We start from the raw sequence: 15,748 nt of genomic DNA, 5'->3' as shown, positions 1-15,748 counted from the left end.
TTCGGGAGTACATATTTCCTTCCGAGGAACTCGAGTTTCCTGACTACGAGTTTCCTAATTATTTGGGGGGGGGCGACCATTAAATTTTATTATTTTAGGACGTGTTCCACTTGCATCCCCGTTTTCTATGCCCTTGGCGAGACGTAAGCTGTCCTAGAAATGCATTTTGAAATATTTTTATGGTTTGTTCGATATGTAGGCAATCTATGTGATGCCTTCGTCGTCCGCACGAACGATGATCTATCCTAGAAAATCAGATAAATTACAGTTTTACTTGGAGCTGAAGAAATTGAAGGATGAACTCAAGGCTGAAGGCAATTGCATAGACTAAATAAAAGTAGATGATTGGTTGTACCTACCTATTGAAGTATTCAGTTGGAAAGATTTTAGTCCTGGAATCTTTCTTACATTAATTGACTTTCATAAAGTTTCGTGTAAAATTAGTTTTAACATAAAACTTCAAGTTCCTGTATGACGAAATTTACTAATGCAAAGATGAAATTTATCATATGCATAACACGCCTTTCGAAGAACTTGATTTCGAACAGCTTTAGTGCATGCTTTCTTCCGCCAAGGCTTTCTCCTCAGCAACAGTTTGTAAGAAGTTAACTTCCAATTTATCTCAAGTTAAAAGCCTTTCGTCTTTGTGGCAGTTTTCCACGCATAAAAGTCCCCAGTTTTCATTTAGTGTTTATTTTATAAACATGAGCATTATACCAGAGAAGAGGGAGAGGGGGGATCAATCCAAGTTATCAGTTACTCTATTGTCACTGCTCGAACGCTATGTGAAACGCCTGGGTACATCAAATTAGTTTTAATACATCGTATGTGATTGGAGTTATGAAAATTATTGTTTTGTCTAAATTTCTTTTGCGAGATTATGGTGGAATGACAGCATATTTAGCAAAAGTTTCTCTTAGCAGGTTGTTAAGAAAAAACCGACACAAAAAGCCCGTTGCGGAACTGATCGGTTTTTTTCAACGTCGAACTTCTTTTAAATGACTTTGTCTTTCTTCATAACAAACTGTGCTTTTAAAAGCATTGAAGAAAGATCAATATGCGAGCCAATATAGAGTTTTTTTGCACAAGTTTTCTGCTAGAAAAATAATTGTGCGATTTTTTTGAATGTGCATTACTATATGTGACAGTCGCTCTATATAATAATATGCTTAGAAAACCATCGAAAACGCACATTTTGTCAGTTTTGTGATATCGATAACTAGCCATTGAATGAACATAAATACATAGGCCTGAACTGTGACGTAGCTGCGGTAATTGTCACTCGCCTTATCGTCTCAATTTGTCCAGATGTCTGAAACAGCCACAGAGATTGTCGTGAATGTATGGTTTTAGGTTTGCGCGACTTTTGATGGAATAAAACACACGAGTAAAATACTTGAACAGGTGTGTCAATAGAGTAATAATTTTTTAGGACAACGTGCGAAAGAGTTCGTCAGGTTACGACTTTTTATGAACATCATGTATTTTGAGTAAAAGGACATCGAAATTTTCTTAGTCGCGACCATCGTTGTGCCCATGCATGTTGATTGAGCGATGGTGCATGTTTCTCCAACCCTCAGTATCCTTGTATGTACGAAAAGATAAGATCCATGAAAAACAGAAATGGAAAAGATATACTTATGTCTTTTGACTTGCGCATTAGATTAGTAATTTTTTATAAAGGACCGTGACTTTGGGTTAGGAGTAACAGCTTTTAAACATTTCAAAGATCAGTCATGTTAAACTGAATTGTTGAATACCTTACGAATGTTGTTCTCAATTTGTCTAAGTTGCAATGGTGATGTCCTATAAACAGAAAATCGATCCAATAATTTTTAAATTCACATTGTTTTTTGCGTGCTGATGCAACAGTTTGTATTTATTGCATTCATGTTATGTGTTTGAATACACGGAATTTAGCTACCGGCTGCCTTCTAAAAAAATTTGCTTATTTTTGTTTCCACATAAAGGATTCAATGTTGCTAGTCGTGTGTGTTCTCTTTTCTTTCTAGAACGGAAGCCGGCGAAGCTTCCTTATTCCGGGATTGCTAATTTTATTATGCACTTGCAATACGTGTCAGTGATAACTAATTTAATATTATAGTCTTGCAAAATGTTTGGTAATTGATGTTTGTACGAAGTTTATACTAAGTTTGAAAATTGGTAATCCAGGCATTTAATACATAAAAAATGAAAGTTTCTCCGAATTGTTTTAAAAATTATTTTATTGAGCTTTCGACTCGTTGCTTCGAGCCTTCAGCAGAATAAGGAAATTAACAATTTACACGTGCTTTTATCTTGTAGACGCTAAGTGCATATGACCATGACAAAAACACAAACAAAATAAACACCAGAAACGAACCCACACCTACCCAACTCGAGATTTACTTCTTCAAACTACCCTACATTGGGTACATTTCACAAATCACCGAACGGAAATTACACAACTTAATAAAACGCTACTGCACAGACTTAGACATCAAACTTTTCATCTTTTAAAATCAAAAATCACTTTAGCTTCAAAGATCCTATTCCCACGATCCAAAGATCCAACGTGGTTTATGAATTTTCTTGTGCTGGATGTAATTCCAGTTACATTGGGGAGACCACCCGCCACCTTTCCACACGGATTAAAGAACACACAACCACGGACAAAAACTCACACATATTCAGGCACTTACTCTCGTCACCACACTGCAAAAACAATTACACACAATCCTGTTTCCGTATCTTAGACACCGCTCACACTCCTTTCGCCCTTATACTCAAAGAAGCCCTTTATATCAAGAAGCGTAAACCTAACCTCAACAAACAAATATAACATCTTAACACTATTTTTGACCTGTAAATAGCTATTACTACCTTATCAGATATTTTTCATTTTCTTTGTAATTTTTTTTTTTTTGTGATAAAACCTAACACAAACTTTATATAACACCTCATTCAACTGTAAATAATTATTTATAACTAGTCGATATTTCCGCTTTATAACTATAACATATATATTATATATTAATCCTAACACGGTTTTTAATATGCACATGAAAAAAACATGTGACTTGGACGAGATTTGAACTCGCACCTTCGGGATATTAGTTCGCCGCTCTACCTGTTGAGCTATCAAGCCCACAGGGTATTAACATCGATCATATTCACAATAGACCAAAACCCATGGCAACGCATTTCCCCCATCCAATCACATTAATCTACCCACTAATCCAATTAGACGCTCTAGGCGTCTACAAGCTAAAAGCACGTGTAAACAGTTATTTACCTCATTCTGACGAAGGCTCAAAGGAACCAGTCGAAAGCTTAATAAAATAATTTTAAAACAATCCGGAGGAAGTTTATACTGTATTCTGTTATTACTAAACATTACAATGGATGAAGACATGTCAGACGTGAACGACGATTCGACTTGTGGCCTCAATCTTGATATTAATAAAGGTGCTTGCGCCATATTTGATGATATATACAACAAAGCCATACAGGATTTTCGGGAAGATTTGAAAGTGATCAATGAAAACCCTCAAAGGCTCATTTGGAAGGATGAGATGGAACGAGAGAAAAAAATCAGGACTTCTGTTGCTTCGTTTCAGAAAGCCATAAAAGATTCCCTCGTCTCTAGTCACGCAGAAGCAGCAAAGCACATCGAAGGAAGCACCTGCGACTTGTTTTTAGCGTATTTAGACGACAAATTCAATCAACTTCTCGGTGAAGACTTGTTCAGGTGTCTTCTTGATGACATCAAGGAACAGATTGTTAGAAAGATACTTCGTTTAAAAGATGAACTCGAAGAGAAACATACAGAAGAGCCACCGTCAGAGTCAGTCCAGGAAGACTGGATCGCTGAAACAGATCTGTTCCATCCTATTCACATCCACCATGCATTGCTGTGTTGTCAACTTGCTCGCGATTGTAAAAACCCTGAAAACAGAATGAAGGACCTTGAAGAAATAGAAAAAAAACATTTACTTAGCAATGTTTATGTTTCATATGAAAACATGGACGTTCCTAAATATGTGATGGCAGAATGTGGTAATGTTATCTATGTAAGCTTTAACGGTTTGTCGTCGTTAACTTCGCCTGGTGCTGAATCCACATATCGAGGTGAAATCCTTTCGAGTAAGAACTTTAAGTCTTTGCGTTATTTTTTAGTTTTAAGACATTTTAATTTGACTAGTATGCATGATGTGATCCAGCGTTATGCATGATGCATGCATAACAGTGTTATGATTTCTGCAGTATTTGAACTTGCGTTAACTTAACTAGACGTGCGTGGGACATATGTACAGTCATATACTTCGCTCAGACTACTGTAGAAAAGAACTACATGTTTGTAAATTTAGATCGTCAAACTTGGACTCTGAGGATGACTACCGCTAAGGTTGTCGAAACGTCAGTCAACAACAACAAAAACAGTCCTTCTCAGGACTATGCCAACCTGGACGATCTACATTTACAAACATGTAACGATACTCCCAGGTTCAAACCATTTACTTTAAAAGAACTACAGTAACACGACATTTTCAGTTTCAATATATGGCTTTTTCTGTAAAGCAAAAGCGCTTTATGTTGTAATGACTATATGCTCTCACGAAATCTTTTTTCAGGCGTCAAAAAAGAAGCAGAGAAAATCCCTTTGAAATATTTTGCCATCGCTTTAATACAAAAGAAACGAATTATATTTTCAGGTAAGTGAAATCATCGACGCTATTTTGATTTCAGTTTTTCTCTCTTGGCACGTGAGTTAGCATCTAAAGACGTTCAATTTTTGTGGGGGTTTTTGATATTCAGTGAGTTTGCCGTTTTTAATGTGTTTCTTACATTTATTCATCAAGGACATTCCATTGGTGGCGCCATTGCATCTTTCCTGCTGCTATTTTTGCTGGAAAAATTCAAAAACCAAGGCGAATCATATTTGAAAAATCGCCTAAAATGTATTACGTTTGGCCTTATGCCAATAGCGAGCTGCAACTTTAGGGAATACGTGGAGTCGATAAATGGGGCAAACGAGTGTTTCGTTCACATCGTTCAAAAAAATGATATAATTCCCAAACTGTTTGGAGCCGTCAATGGCGCAATAGTGGAAGTAAGTATTGAAATGCATCTGCATGCTGTCTTGTTGATCATATTACACTACCAGATCATTATCACACTACCAAATTTGAAACATGCTTGATTTTATGATGATACCATTTTATACTGTCATATTACTTTTGTGTGACTTTCGACTTTAAATTTTCAGAGTTAATCATGTGCATTTTTCTGTTTTTGGAAAAAACCTTCCACTCTTTATGAGACAAATCACTTTTTGGCGGAGCATGCGTGTTCAAAAATATTCCACAACCAATTTACTATCCTCATGCGAATTTCTTTAGGCATGTTGAATGATGATAAATACGAAATAGGCATAATTTACATCAATAGTTTAATCGCTTCTATGTATAAAGGCACTGAACGTTATACTTAAATGAGACTTTGGAGCAAGCTTCAACTAGTGCAATGTAACTTATATATAATTAAGTCTATATTTAAGTCTAGTTTTCGTAGAATATTTACTCTTGTCCTTGCAAAAGGTGTAGCTCGTCTCTGTATTAGATTGCAGTGTTTTCTCCATGAGATTAAAAGTTTTTCAAACACACTTAAAGTAAAAGCTCACCCACACTCACTGGGTGCAACATAAAAATTGCGCTCTCTAATTAATGGCAAAATCATTTTCCATCGTTAGTAAGGATTTTGCGAATATATTTAAATCAAGCAATCAGTGCCATGAAAATTCCGTCTTGGAATTATGAGTGAGTTTTGTACAGGCATTAATTCACCGTAACGTATTTCTCCTTGCAGTAGCGGATCTAGGGGTAAGTTACAGTGAGCAGCAGCGAGCAAAATAAATTAAAGCTGCTTAGTTTTAATTTCAAAGTCTTTGTCACCGTGTTTAAATAATAGCAAATAAATAAAAAATAAATAATTTTCCTTTTGTAGAAGATGCTATGGGAGGTTGTAAAGAAAATTATCAATCTACCTTTAAAGACTATACAAACTCAGGTAACATCAGTTTGATTATCATACAAACGGCCTTGAATTGGAGAAACGGTCAATCTATTATCTATAATTTTACAACCTAGTTTTTTTTCAATACGTCTTTGCCTCCAAATGTTTCGCCACTGCAATCTTACATATTAACCTTTATTTAAACCAATACGTACATTGTATTACACCGTAGCAATTATTTTTTATCTTCCACTTTTATCAATATGAGGTTTAGTTAATTACCTTATTAAATACGAACTTTTGGTTTATTTATGAGTTTGAACTTTACTATGTTTGTAGAGTGACGACATTTATAATAATTGTAAATCAATATTGGACAAAATTATTAACGGCAAAACTTATGAATTCAGTGTCGTAAATCGATTCAACATTTTTGGGTCTTATTTTATTTTGGACACTTCTTTGGACTCAAAGTACACAATACTACCTGCGTCGAAAGCTGAAAATTTTTTTAGAATTTGTGATACTGCTAGTGCCTCTGAGCTTCATCGGCAATATTTGATAAACGTAAGTAGATAATTACCAGAAAAGATATTTTAAAGGAGAAAAACGAAACTTAATTAGCTAGTGATGACGTTAACCATTCATCCCAAAAAATCAATTGAGTGTTTTAATTTTTGTGCAAAACGTCTGGATGAATTTATAGCTATATTTTGACAGAACCTTTGTATTTTGCTGCTATTCTTAGCTATTGTTATAACTGCTACTTATTCTCTTTTCAATTCAAAATTCAACGTTTGGAATACGTTTGGGTGTTTGAAGGCCAAACATTTGAGATCTTTTCGTCATTGAATATTTTATGGGCACGTTTCAAACATTTGCAGACTAAGTCAGGATTACTGTATCGTTCGAGACTGTTTATCATTCCAGTCACTGGCTCAAATGAACAGTTACATAGCTTTAATAATGGCAACCGTTCCAACCACTCTCATAAATTCAATTTCTTTGTTCAGCATAGTTTTGAGAGATATGTCCACGAGGTCGAGGTTGCATTTGTTCGAAATCTTACAGATCTCAAAACATTCAAAGAAAATATGAAATGCACCACATCTTCAACTGAAATCGCCCCCGAAATAAATGGCGTTCACTTGGAGCATATTGGCGAAGAGGCTGTGATCAAAGTGTTTGGGAATGATATGTGGTTCGTGTATCAGTTGTCTATTGATAATATGAGTGTAAATGATGTGTCTATTGGTGGAAAATATCTGCCAGTGGACGTGATAAAATCTTCTGGATACGAAGTTCAGACTAGAATAAAGGCAAAAAATATAAGCTGCAATGACAAAGTGCGAGTTCGTGTAGAAACACATTTCAAAAATCCCAAGTATCTTGCGCCGACTATGGTCAAAGCAAACAAAACAGTAAGTTAATTTTGTCTCAAAATTCTTTTGAAATTGTAATATAAATGAAAAAGTTGGACTAAGTTTTAAGATCTTATAGTTTTCTACAATGTTTTCTTCTAGAGGTACGCAGTCACGAAAAGGCAACAGCAACTTGCAAAACATTGTCCTAGTGAAATAATTGAATTGGCGTATCTCAGTGCTCTGTTGGAAAAGGTAGATGTGTTAAGATACGAACATTAACCGAAAAGATATAAACAATATAATATTAAGTAGATATGACACATGTCATATTAAGTGACATACAGAACTTGTTATGGTAATATTGTTGTTCGCAGATACTCAACTTGTTATTTTGTTCACAATAAAAATCCTAATATTTCATACATTTTCCGAGCGTTATTGCAGAATCACGAATAATTTAACAGGTTATGGGCCCAGGAGCGTTTGAGTTTCTGTTTATAACGGCAAATACGGAGGGTATATGAGATATCGCGATTCATGAGAATATAAGTTACATAAGTGCGAAATATTGAATATGGCGACTTCGGGAAATGACGAAGCATTTACACGGATCGAAAAGTTTAATGGCCAAAACTTTCACCTTTGGAAGTTTAAGATGCAGATGATACTTGAAGAGAAGGATCTCTGGCAAATAGTTATTGGCGATGAGGTAGAACCTAATGGTGAAGGAACTACTGATACTCAACGTCGACAATATCAAAGGCGGGAAAGGAAGGCATTTGCAACAATATGTTTGTCTCTCGGCGATGAACAGCTATCTCTCGTTCGATCAGCGCGTACTGCAAAAGATGCTTGGGCGAAATTAGAAAGTCATTATGAAGTCAAATCTTTGGCCAATAAGTTATTCTTGCGAAAGAAATATTTCACTACAAGTATGGGTCCTGATGATTCCATGACCGAACATCTCAACAAGATGAAGGATATTGCAAGTCAATTAGAAGCATTGGGTGCGTCTGTTTCTGAGGAAGATCAAGTGGCGACACTCCTTTGTAGTTTACCCGATTCGTACAGTGGCTTAATAACAGCATTGGAATCTAGAGCGGATGACTTATCATTAGAATTCGTTACTGCTAGACTTCTTCACGAAGAACAGAAACGTAAAGAATCCAACGAAAGTAAGGATATTGGTGAGAAAGCACTACTATGTCAAAAGTCCAAACACGACAAAGTTAAGAATACCAAATTCAAAAGAAAAGGTAAATGCCATAACTGTGGGTTACCTGGACATTGGGCTAGAGAATGCCGCAAACCCAAACAGAATCAGCAAAGTGACAATAGAAATAAAACGGAAGAAGCATCCTACGGAGCCACAGTTCAGAATTCATCATTGTTTACAGATAGCAAAGAATCTGCATGGTACATTGATTCAGGTGCATCATCTCATATGTCATATAATAAGGACATCATGGTTGATTTCATCCCATTCAAATTCCCTGAAAAGGTAAAGCTAGGAGATGACAGAATTGTTCAAGCACTGGGAAAAGGAAATGTACACATTGAGATTAAGTCTAAGAAGAAGTATGAACCGAGAAGATTGGTTGACGTTCTATATGTTCCAGACTTAGGAAAAAATCTCTTCTCAGTTAGTGCTACAGCAAAACGAGGATACTCAGTTGAATTTAATGAACACACTTGCTTGATACTTGATCAAAATGGATCTATATCCGGATCAGGAAGAATGATGAATAACCTGTATGTTCTTGATGTTAAAGAACAGGATGATTCGAAGCATGCGAATGTTTCCACAAGTGATACTAGCGAAGAAATATGGCATCAACGGTATGGCCATCTAAGCCTGAAGAATTTACGTCTACTTCGAGATCAAAAATTGGTTAAAGGTCTTAATTTTCAATCTGATGATCACTTTGAAGTTTGTGAAGGATGTGCACAAGGAAAGCAGATACGAGCAACCTTTCCTCGAGAACCTGCAATGCGTGCTAAAGATGTACTTGATCTTGTCCATAGCGATGTTTGTGGACCGATGGAAGAAACAAGTCTTGGTGGAAATAAATATTTCATAACATTTATTGATGATAAATCAAGGTATACAACAGTCTACTTTATGAAGAGTAAGGATGAAGCTTTTGAGAAATTTAAAGAGTTTGAAGCAATGGTGACCAATCTCACTAACAAGAAAAATTAAAGTACTTCGATCAGATAACGGTGGTGAGTACACTTGTCAAATGTTTGAAAAATATCTAAAGGATAAAGGAATTCAGCATCAGTTTAGTGTTCCAAGAACGCCACAGCAGAATGGAGTTTCTGAAAGAATGAACAGAACCATTCAAGAAACTGCACGATCTATGCTGAACAACGCAAAACTACAAAAGAAATTCTGGGCTGAAGCAGTTCAAACTGCAGTCATCTTAAGAAATCGAAGTCCTACTGTATCCGTGAACGGAGTTACACCTTACGAATGTTTCCATTTTAAGAAGCCTGATGTTTCACATCTGAGAATTTTTGGTTGCACAGCTTACATGCACGTTCCTAAGGAAACAAGGAAGAAATGGGACTCCAAAACCAAGAAATGCACATTTGTTGGGTACAGCCTCACAAGTAAAGGTTATCGACTCTACGACGCTTCAACTGGTAAAATTCACATATCAAGAGACGTGTTATTTGACGAAAGCTCATTTGATCGACGAAAGAAATCTACTATAGTAATACATGGATATGATAAAGATACTGTGACCGAAAAACAGAATGATGAACTATTTGAAGACAATGAAGAACATGAAGTCAATGAAGAAATGGAAGATAGTTCCAACAACAGTATGACAGATGAACTACAACAACCACGACGATCAACACGAATACACAAATCTCCCGATAGACATGGTGTGGTGATCACAGGTAATTGGTGGCAGAACAATGTCGCTAGCATTGATGATGAATCTATCCGTCACGATGAACCACTCAACATTAATGAAGCTTTTCATAGTCCAGATAAGGCGAAATGGAAACAAGCAATGGATAATGAATATTCCTCCCACATAAAAAACAATACTTGGACATTGGTTGACTTACCTAAAGATCGTAAAGCCATAGATTCTCGATGGATATTCAAAGTAAAGTACAAAGCAGACGGTTCAATTGAACGACATAAAGCCCGGTTAGTTGCTAAAGGATACTTACAAGAATATGGTTTAGATTATGAAGAAACATTTTCTCCAGTAGCAAAATATACATCGATTCGCTCTCTCTTGGCAATTGCTAATCAGTTAGATTTGGACGTACACCAAATGGATGTTTCAACGGCATTTCTGAACGGCGAACTTAAAGAGGAAATATACATGAAGCAACCTGAAGGATATGAGAAAAAGGGACAAGAACAGAAGGTTTGTAAATTAAACAAAAGCATATATGGCTTGAAGCAATCTTCGAGATGCTGGTTCGATACCATTGATCAGTTCTTCAAGAAATCCGCTTACGTTCAATCCAATTCTGATCCGTGCCTGTACATTAAACGAAAGGGAGACAATATCATGCTTTTAGCGTTATACGTCGATGATTTGATTCTGGCAAGTAACAACAAGAAAATGCTAGAAGAGGAGAAAGGTATTTTAAAGAAACGCTTTGAAATGAAAGATCTAGGTGAAATTCATTTCTGTCTTGGCATTCAAATTCAACGAGACAGGGAAAAGAAACAAATGCGACTTCGTCAATCAAAGTATTTGACGAATTTATTGAAGAGATTTGGAATGCAAGACTGCAAACCTGTTGCAACCCCCGTTGAGCTCGGAACCAAGTTGTTGAATAATGAAGGAGAGCCAATGAACATAACCAAATATCAAGCATTAATTGGTGCATTAACGTATGCAGTTACAGCGACAAGACCAGACCTGGCACAAGCACTTTCAACAGTTAATCAATTCTGTGCTAACCCTAGCCAAAACCATTGGAATGCTGCCAAACGTGTTTTACGTTACATTAAAGGTACGATTAACTACGGCATTTGCTTTGATGGACATAAGGAATCTGAAGTCAAATTAAGTGGATTTGTTGATGCTGATTGGGGATGTGATCCAAATAATCGAAAATCACATTCAGGATACCTATTCATGATTTGTGGTGGATTGGTAAGTTGGGCAAGCAAAAAGCAAAGTATTGTAGCTCTCTCATCTACTGAAGCTGAGTATGTTGCAGCATCACAAGCATGTCAAGAAGCAATATGGTTAAGAGGATTACTACATGATTTAAACTTCACTCAAAAGGAACCAACTATCATAAAAGAGGATAATCAAGGAGCAATAAGTTTGTCGAAAAATCAAAAATACCATCCAAGAACGAAACACATTGACATAAAATATCATTTCATTCGCGACAAAGTACTGAAGAAAGAAATTGCACTTGAGTATTGTACGTCACAACAAATGGTTGCTGATATGTTAACGAAACCATTAGAAAAAACTGTATTTCAACGAATGAGATCTAATATGGGAGTAACAAACATTTAAAGGAATAGTGATTAGTTTATATTTTTCGAAAGGGAGTGTTAAGATACGAACATTAACCGAAAAGATATAAACAATATAATATTAAGTAGATATGACACATGTCATATTAAGTGACATACAGAACTTGTTATGGTAATATTGTTGTTCGCAGATACTCAACTTGTTATTTTGTTCACAATAAAAATCCTAATATTTCATACATTTTCCGAGCGTTATTGCAGAATCACGAATAATTTAACAAGATGAGTCATGCATGTCCGACAGAATGGCCTCTATCCAGGAATTTTTTTACAACGCTGTATCAGTCGTACCAGTTGAAAGTCTTTTTTGCGCAATTGGAGAAAGTATTGAAATGAACAACGTGCTCATCGATTGCTGTAAATTATTACTCGCCAGTGACACCAAGCCAGGGACACTGGCTTTATCCAAAGTTTCCATGAAAGCACTAGAAGATTTTCTTTTTCATTCTCGTTTTAAGGGTATCCCAAGCATAGCAAAGGAACAACAACAATTAGAGGAAAACAAAATTCTATTAAAAACTTGCAAACTTTCTCGTGATCTTCTACATGACCTACGACATTCCAACAGAGAAGGCAGAGCTATAAAAAATGTTCTTGTGCCTGTTGGTGAAACTAATCTTCAGATGATTTATCCATCTACTGGTGCTTATGTTGAAGGTGAAATGGGCACATTTCGTTGTCCCCAAGCTCCGATGACATTATTGATAGATGGAAAAGAAAAGCTCCAACAGTTGAGCGAAGAACTGATTGCCGAGCCGACTTCAGGCTCTTCCTCTAAAGTTGACTGCAGCAGTTTGAATAACAAGATGCTTACGGTTTTAAATGGCTTACGCAGAGAGTTTGAAACATGTAGTACTCTGCTTGTCGCCTTCATGCAATCACAGGTAAAAGTCCCACTAGTGAAAGAAAACAAAAATAAATATGTGGACGAAAAAGTCAACATTGCCAGTAAATTGGGACTGTCGGTGTGGGGATTGCTGACTACACCGTTTAAGTTTTTGAATAACATCACTGACTTGTCCAAAAAGTTTGGTCAATTAGCTATCGAATTCACTCGCCACGCGGACAATTGCTTGGAGTATGTATTTCCAAGCAGAGAGTACCAATTTCCTGACTACGACCAAAAGTTAAAATTTCTTGTTGGTAGCATGAAGGAAGGAGTTATATACAACGAAAGGTATATCAGTTATTCTCTCGAGCGACAGCTGCAAGACCAATGCAAAAAGAGAAACATTGATCATAACACACCCGTTAGCGATATCCTCCAACAATGGAATGCTAACTTTGAGGAAGAAACTTTGATGCTAGTGCCAGATGAGTATCGGCAACTATTGGCACGATGGATCAGATGGTCCTTGATGATCAACAATGTTCGAGAGACTTTGGCCAGTCAAACTGCTATCGGTGTTGTGGGACTTGTTAATTCAGGAAAGTCAAAGCTCGTCAGTTCTATTTTCCCCGTCAAGGTATGTTCACGACGCTGTTTCATTGAAAAGCTATTCCCATTAGTCATTTAACAATGCGTAAGAATAATGCTAAAAGTGAAAAGATAGTTGTTTTAAATTATTTGATCGTTAAAGCAGGCAGTTTTGTGTAGCGCATGTAAGGAAAAAGAAAAACGAAAGAAGAGGCCTTAAATCAAGACTTTCATTTGCAAAGTGAAGCACAATGTTGTTTTGTGAGCGAAGTTTACCTATAGACTAGGGGAAAGAGCTTTTGAGGCCCATCTTGTCCCTCTCCAGTCATGGCTGTATAGTACTATCTATATAACTGGGGGGGGGTCATAATCACACATGCATGTTATAATGAATTTGAGTCCCCCTCAATTATCTACTACAGCCCTGACTCCAGCGTCTTAAGCTCTGCCTTAAAATTTCTTAAATTTCTTGATGCAAGTAGAATAATTTATTAATAAGATGGACAGAAAAAATGTTTTTTTTTGTCAAACCATCAATCGACCATAGGTGAAGGAAATAGAGGGGGGAGAACCCTCTTAAAGTTGGTCATTGGAGGGGGCTTAGCCCACCCTGAAAATGAAGGTTAACATTCCAAAATCTACTAACTACTGACATTGTACTAGAATACGATGCTGGCAATAATACGATGCTGACAATGAACCCAATCGTTCCGGTTATCAGTTAAATTTTGTTTTGTGTAAAATGTTGATTGTGACATACTTGATTGTTGCATTGCTTGTACCGATGTGTATCGTTATGAAGTACAACTAAATAATAAAGACTTCACAACTTGCTCCAAGTGCTGTGTTTGTACAAGGCTCTGGAATATTTGAAAGCTGCATAGCCCCCTAAAGCTTAAATGAATAAAGGTTTTGTCAACTAATCATCGATTTCAGCACCCTAATTTAAATCTGTTCCTACGCCACTTCTACTTCTACATTATTAGCAAGTCAACCTTTGGCTCACTGCTCTCCGCATTAAAAAATGCCTTTGATTGAACATGAGCATTCTCTATGGTTTAAAGCAGGGGTCTCCAAACTACGGCCCGCGGGCCAGATGCGGCCCGTTGGGCCTCTCAATCCGGCCCGCAGAGCCACTTAAGAAAAAATATTATTAAACCAAATAAACTTTGTGCAGAAAGTTCACGTTATGTCGCAAGCCAACTAGCAAGAGTGGCTTACGTCAATTTTTCTCCCAACTTCCGTTTCAAGCACATTGTGAAATTTAAAAAGCTGAAGGATAACGTGGAAATTTTTTATATTCTTCGGCCCTCAACATGCTAGATGAAAGTTCATGTGGCCCTCTGGCTGTAAAGTTTGGAGACCCTGGTTTAAAGCATATAATATACAGAAAAAAATTAAAACCTTCAGGAAATTAACCTATTGTAAAATTTCAATGCCCGATCACTATGCTAATTCTACTGCTGTGTGTTTTTTTTGTCAATTTCTGTGGACAGAAAAAAAACGCATGCAGTACTAAATAAGCGGGCTGGCAACGCAACCAATTGTATATTATTTAGAAGTATATTATTACTGGTATATGTAATGCAGTGCTTATAAGTCAGCAAAGTTCCATTGTTTATGGGCTCAAATACATTTCTTATTGATGTTGTACAGACGGTGATTGGGACAACCGATCGAAAACGTACCACCGTTCCGTTAATTTACAACTTGCATGAACATATCAAAGGTTTGGACGTCGTTGATTTTCCTGGTGTGGATGATCGTGATGAGTCAACTCCCGAAATGGCAAAATTGTTGTTAAGTTTAACTCGGATTGTTGTGTTCGTGGTCGATTACAGGTATCATTGTTTTGATGCTGTGAAAGAGCTGTGTTTGGTTAAAAACTCTCTTCTCATGGTACTTACGCAATGTTATTAACTTTTCAATAACATTTTTAGAAAGGCTCATACAGAATCAACAAAACAATGGCTTTCTATACTTGAGGAAGAAAACGTTCCTGTTCTTGTTTGCCTTACATTTGCTGACAAACTTTTTGCCGAACTATGGGGAGACAATTGTGATAATAATATAACCACAATAAGAGCTGAAATGCATCGTGAACTGGAGGTAGGAAAATGATCTCTTGCCTTTCTTGACGCAAGGAAGTGAAAATTGATATCATATTTAGAGTATCAAAAGCATAATTGGGTCGTCAGAAAAAAGTCATCAGCGTGACTTTACACTAGCTGTGTTTGCTTTTGACAACGATTCCAAACTCAATTCTGACGAGGCGAAAGAAAAGTTACGTGAAGTTGGTCTTAGTGATGAATTATACGTGGGTCATTGGATTGCAGCGAAATTAGAAAATCAATACGAATCACAAGATCTCTCACAAAATCTCCTCAAATACTTACAGAAAAAGAAAAGCAGCACGTTAAAGTCGCATTCATGCAA

The sequence above is a fragment of the Xenia sp. Carnegie-2017 genome, unplaced genomic scaffold, assembly GCF_021976095.1.
Source record: "Xenia sp. Carnegie-2017 unplaced genomic scaffold, XeniaSp_v1 HiC_scaffold_14, whole genome shotgun sequence".
In the NCBI taxonomy this organism is placed as follows: Eukaryota; Metazoa; Cnidaria; class Anthozoa; order Malacalcyonacea; family Xeniidae; genus Xenia; species Xenia sp. Carnegie-2017.
The sequence above is the reverse complement of the archived record's forward strand: the minus strand, read 5'-3'. Positions refer to the sequence as shown.